This window comes from Schistocerca americana, chromosome 7 (genome assembly GCF_021461395.2).
Source record: "Schistocerca americana isolate TAMUIC-IGC-003095 chromosome 7, iqSchAmer2.1, whole genome shotgun sequence".
NCBI classification, from domain to species: domain Eukaryota; kingdom Metazoa; phylum Arthropoda; class Insecta; order Orthoptera; family Acrididae; genus Schistocerca; species Schistocerca americana.
Window position 1 is genome coordinate 132,311,768 of NC_060125.1, and position 6,237 is coordinate 132,318,004.

A 6,237-nucleotide genomic window follows, 5' to 3' on the forward strand; every position below is an offset into this window, starting at 1 on the left:
AAATTCTTCTCCATGAGACTGATAACAGAACGTCGTACTATTATCCCTTCTGGCGACAGCTTCTGTGGCAACAAGCGGTCAAATTTTGATATCTGCTGAGAATTAGCGTCCTTGTGGATCCACTCGAACTTGGTCGAAGTCACTCCATCAACCCAGTCCCAAGATACAGGAGAAAGATACCTTGCAACATTTAGATGTAACTGGTAAAGTTCTGCTGAAATAGCATTTAACCTTCATCTTGTATAGCAAATCCTCTCTTTGACAACAAACAGCATGACTAGCCTTCTCAGTAATCTTCCATGCAGCGGCGGTCTTAATGCAATGAGACACTCTAGCAAATTTTGGTATAATGCCGTGGTCCCAACATCTCAACAAAAACGTTAAAGAACTTAAAAGCTTTGCTCTTTTACCACATAGCTTCTCGAAAGTTCCAATCTGTGAGGCTATCTCCTCCCCATAAAGGCATCTGATGTGAATTTTAAAATTTTCCCGGCAAATTGACAGTTCAAACAAATTTCGGGCTTGCAGCCGATCGTCTTACAATACCTCGCATGATATTTCAACTGGGCACCTGCCAGTCATCTTCAGGTGAGCCATTGCAGACTCACAAAAACGTCCTCCATTCCGCAATATATAGTGCACTGTAGCTATATTGTGCATGCGTCGAAAACTTGATAGATGGACCACACTGCCCACTGGCAGAGCCCTCCCTGGTGAAGTGGCAGAACTCAGTAGCCTTCTGTGTTGTTGTTTGCCATAGCCATCGGCACACTCCGTCATCTTTGATTTGATCAAATTGGGGAGATGATGGGATTTGATGCACTGTCCAGCTGGTAGCCGCTGTCATGGTTTAACAGATATTCTGCCAGGTGTATTTCTACGGATTCTTTAATAATGGAGTCCCAGAAAGATGTTGCTGTGTACAAAATCATTGTTTTCTCATACTCCATTGAATGTCCAGTGGAAATACAATGTTCAACAATAGCGGACTTGCTTTGCTGCAAAAGGTGGGTGTAACACTGATGTTTAAAATTCACATTAGATGCCTTTACGGGGAGGAGATGGCCTCACAGATCTGAAGTGAGAAGATACATGGTAAAGAGCAAAGTTTTTAAGCTCTTTAACCTTTTTATTGAGATGTTGGGACCATGGCATTATACCAAAGAGACTCATTTCATTAAGACCGTTGCTGTACGGAAGATTACTGAGAAGGCTAGATATGCTATTGTCAAAGAGAGGATTTGCTATACAAGATGACAGTTAGATGCTATCTCAGCAGAACTGTACCAGTTACATCTAAAGGTTGCAAGGTATCTTTCTCCTGTATCATGGGACTGGGTTGATGGAGTGACTTCGGCCAAGTTCGGGGGGGATCCACAAGGATGCAAATTGTCAGCAGAGATCAAAATTTGACTGCCTGTTGTCACAGAAGCTCTCGCCAGAAGGGATAATAGTACGACGTTCCATTGTCAATCTCATGGAGAAGAATTTGGATGATTCGATGCTGTCTGTATTGAGCAAGGGACTCAATTTTGCACCTACACTTACAGCACCATCATTAATAACTTTTTGAGAGGTGTTGAAGAAACTGTACAACATCTTCCTTTGGATGCTGGAGAAGAAATAAGAAGGGAAACTTGCCATGCTCTGTTAAAGGCCCCTACTCAATGCAGTAACTTAACCCATGCAGAAAGGGCTGCATTATGAAATCTGAGAGGGGGCCCGGACGTAGTGGTATTGGAAGCTGACAAAGGTAATGCAACTGTTTTGTTACCTCATGGTGTGTATAAAGATAAGATGTATGGTCTGCTAAGTGACTCTCCCTATAGGAGCATTGATTACAATCCTACAGGACGTGTGCAACGGAAAACTTCAGCACTATTAAATTCCTCCTCCTTACCGCAGGAGACCGTCAAAAGGTTAAGATCACATGGTTGTGTACCTTCTAGACTGTATGGCCTTCCTAAGGTTCATAAAGAGGGTCTTCCTCTGCGTCCAACAGTGAGCAACGTTGGAGCTCCTACATATGATTTAGCGAAATATCTTGCTTCCTTGCTGAGACCTTTCGTGGGCAAGAGCTCACATCACACAAGCAACTCAGCTGATTTTATCAATAGACTGGTGGCTCTCCGTCTTAGTAGTGTAGACATTCTAGTAAGTTTTGATGTGGTCTCACTTTTTACAAAAGTTCCTCTTGCAGATTCTTTGACACTGATTGGTACCACGTTTCCTTTTGATATCACTGCTTTGGTTAGGCAAGCTCTTTCCTCAACTTATTTTATGTTTAATCAAGAATATTTTGAACAGACTGAGTGTTGCCATGGGTAGGCCCCTGTCTCCCTTGGTGGCCAACCTTGTTATGGAGGATTCTGAGGAGAGAGCGCTTGAATCAGCTGCCATGAAAACAACAGTTTTTTGGAGTTATGTGGAAAGTACATTCATAGTGTGGCCTCATGGAGAAGACAAATTAATGGAGTTTTTATACCACCTCAACTCCATTAATAGCAACATCCGGTTCACCATGAAAGAGAAAGATGGTTGTTTTCCTTTCTTGGATGTCCTGTTTTGAAGGAAGAATGATGGTTCTCTAGGGCATTCAGTTTATCGGAAGCCCACTCATACTGATTTGTACCTGCAAGAATCGAGTTGCCACCACCCATTGCAAACCATGAATGTGCTTAAAAAACTTATTCATAGCACTCATACTGTCTCATATCTAGATAGCTTACCTCAGGAACTTGCCCATCTAAAGACAGTATTCAGTGAAAATGTTTATCCTACCCAGCAGATTAACAGGGGACTAAGAAGCAAGCAGTGGATAAAGAGGAGAACAAGCGGGAAGATTGTATTTAGTTTAAGAGATATGTCAGTAGAAGACTTCATGGATAGTGTGGTGGTGCTCTGGCACTGTGGTGCAACTACTCAGTGATGACAAAGACCCCAAACAAAATGACATCCTGTCCTCAAATTCAGCCTCATTTATACTCCATTACAACCCATTTGTTTCTCTAAAACCTGGTCTCTTGTCACGTCACCCATAACAAAGAGACTTGTTCAAGTCTGGTGGCAACAACCTGCTTACTACATCATTCCTTGCTGTACGGGGCAGTTTACCACTGTGGTCAGCTATCCTTGCTTTCCAAATCACTTGCACATCTGTTATTGTACCCTACATGACAACATAGGCTGGTTGATGGCCAGCGCTGCTACTACAGCACTCGGTGGCGGCCTAGATGCTACTTTAAGTCACCTACACTAGAAATTTAATGCTTTTACCTAAAATACTTGGTAGTGACACTACACTTCCTCCCTCCATGGATAAGACCTGTTCCCCTGGGTCTTACTCTGACACGTTACTGGAATCTGATTACGACTATACCCCAACGTGTCTATTCCTAACTATTACATAAGTACTATATCAACAAGTTGATCTGCCAACCATTTCTGGCCCTGGGCATCCAATCTACCAGATCTTGTATTACTCCTGGATTGGGTTTCTTCATGCTCTTTTTTTCTTTTTTTTTTTTTTTTTTTTTTTTTCATCAGTCTACTGACTGGTTTGATGCGGCCCGCCACGAATTCCTTTCCTGTGCTAACCTCTTCATCTCAGAGTAGCACTTGCAACCTACGTCCTCAATTATTTGCTTGACGTATTCCAATCTCTGTCTTCCTCTACAGTTTTTGCCCTCTACAGCTCCCTCTAGTACCATGGAAGTCATTCCCTCATGTCTTAGCAGATGTCCTATCACCCTGTCCCTTCTCCTTATCAGTGTTTTCCACATATTCCTTTCCTCTCCGATTCTGCGTAGAACCTCCTCATTCCTTACCTTATCAGTCCACCTAATTTTCAACATTCGTCTATAGCACCACATCTCAAATGCTTCGATTCTCTTCTGTTTCGGTTTTCCCACAGTCCATGTTTCACTATCATACAATGCTGTACTCCAGACGTACATCCTCAGAAATTTCTTCCTCAAATAAAGGCCGGTATTTGATATTAGTAGACTTCTCTTGGCCAGAAATGCCTTTTGTGCCATAGTGAGTCTGCTTTTGATGTCCTCCTTGCTCCGTCTGTCATTGGTTATTTTACTGCCTAGGTAGCAGAATTCCTTAACTTCATTGACTTCGTGACCATCAATCCTGATGTAGGTTTTTTAAATTAAAATACGGAACATAGGTACGATTGAACATTTTAGTTCAGTTGTTCTGATGTGATGCATGGATCTTTGTGAACTTATCATTTCTGAGAATGCATGCTGTTACAGCATGATTACCTGTAAATACCACATTAATGCAATAAATGCTCAAACTGATGTCCGTCAACCTCAACGCATTTGGCAATACGTGTAATGACATCCTCTCAACAGCAAGTAGTTTGCCTCCTGTAATGTTCGCACATGCATTGACAATGCGCTGACACATGTTGTCAGGCATTGACGGTGAATCACGATAGCAAATATCCTTCAACTTTTCCCACAGAAAGAAATCCGGGGACTTCATATCCGGTGAATGTGCGGCTCATAGTATGATGCTTCGATGACCAATCCACCTGTCATGAAATATGCTATTCAATACCGCTTCAGCCACATGCAAGCTATGTGCCGGACATCCATCATGTTAGAAGTACATCGTCATTCTGTCATGCAGTGAAACATCTTGTAGTAACATCGGTAGAACATTACGTAGGAAATCAGTGTACATTGCACCATTTAGATTGCCATCAATAAAATGGGGGCCAATTATCCTTTCTCTCATAATGCCGTACCATACATTAACCCGCCAAAGTCGCTGATGTTCCACTTGTCGCAGCCATCATCATGGATTTTCCGTTGCCCAATAGTGCATATTATGCCGGTTTACGTTACCACTGTTGGTGAATGACGCTTCATCGCTAAATAGAACACATTCAAAAAATCTGTCATTGTCCCGTAATTTCTCTTGTGCCCAGTGGCAGAACTGTACACGATGTTCAAAGTCGTCGCCATGCAATACCTGGTGCATAGAAATATGGTACAGGTGCAATCGATGTTGATGTAGGATTCTCAACACCGATGTTGTTGAGATTCCCGATTCTCACGCAGTTTGTCTGCTACTGATGTGTGGATTAGCTGCGACAGCAACTAAAACACCTACTTGGGGATCATCGTTTTTTGCTGGTCATGGTTGATGTTTCACATGTGGCTGAACACTGCCTATTTTCTTAAATGACGTAACTATCCGGCGAACGGTCCAGATACTTGGATGATGTCGTCCAGGATACCGAGCAGCATATGTAGCACACGCCTGTTGAGCATTTTGATCACAATAGCCATACATCAACACAATATCGACCTTTTCCGCAATTGGTAAACGGTCTATTTTAACACGGGTAATGTATCACAAAGCAAATACTGTCCGCACTGGCAGAATGTTATGTGATATCACATACTTATACGTTTGTGACTATTACAGCATCATCTATCACAAAGCAAAAAAAGTGGTCCAACTAAAACATTCATAGTTCTTTACGTACTACACGAATAAGTAATAAAAAATGGGGGTTCCTATTTTAAAAAATGCAGTTGATATCTGTTTGACCTATGGCAGTGTCATCTAGTGGGCCAACCATAGCACCATCTGGTTTTCCCCTTCAAGCTAAATGAGTTTCGTTCTTTGTAGTTTTTTCTTTGATTGACGCTTATTTTGTGAGATATTTGGCCCAGTCACTATCAATGGACGACCCTGTATATGCTGTATAACTTGCATATATGTAACTTTGTCAATTGCTGTAATAGCTAAACAACAATAAAATTTCATTCATTCATTCAATCTTTAGCTTTTCTTCCTTTTGTTGGCAACACTTCGTTTAAAATAGCAAGAATCCTCCGAAAATTTGTGGTAAAAGTGGTTTTCTGCCCACCATCAAAGATTGCAGACCTTGTGGGATCAGTAAAGGACAATCTGTTACTACGAAAGGCCGGAATTTACAAGATACCGTGCCAATGCGGTATGGCTTATATAGGTCAAACCACATGCACCGTGAAAGAACGCTGCACTGAACACCAATGTTACACCCGCCTTTTGCAGCCAAGCAAGTCCATTATTGCTGAACATTATATTTCCACTGGACAGTCAATGAAGTATGAGAAAACAATGATTTTGTCCACAGCAACATCTTTCTGGGACTCAATTATTAAAGGATCCACAGAAATACACTTGGAGGAAAATCTGTTGAACTGTGACAGCGGCTACCAGCTT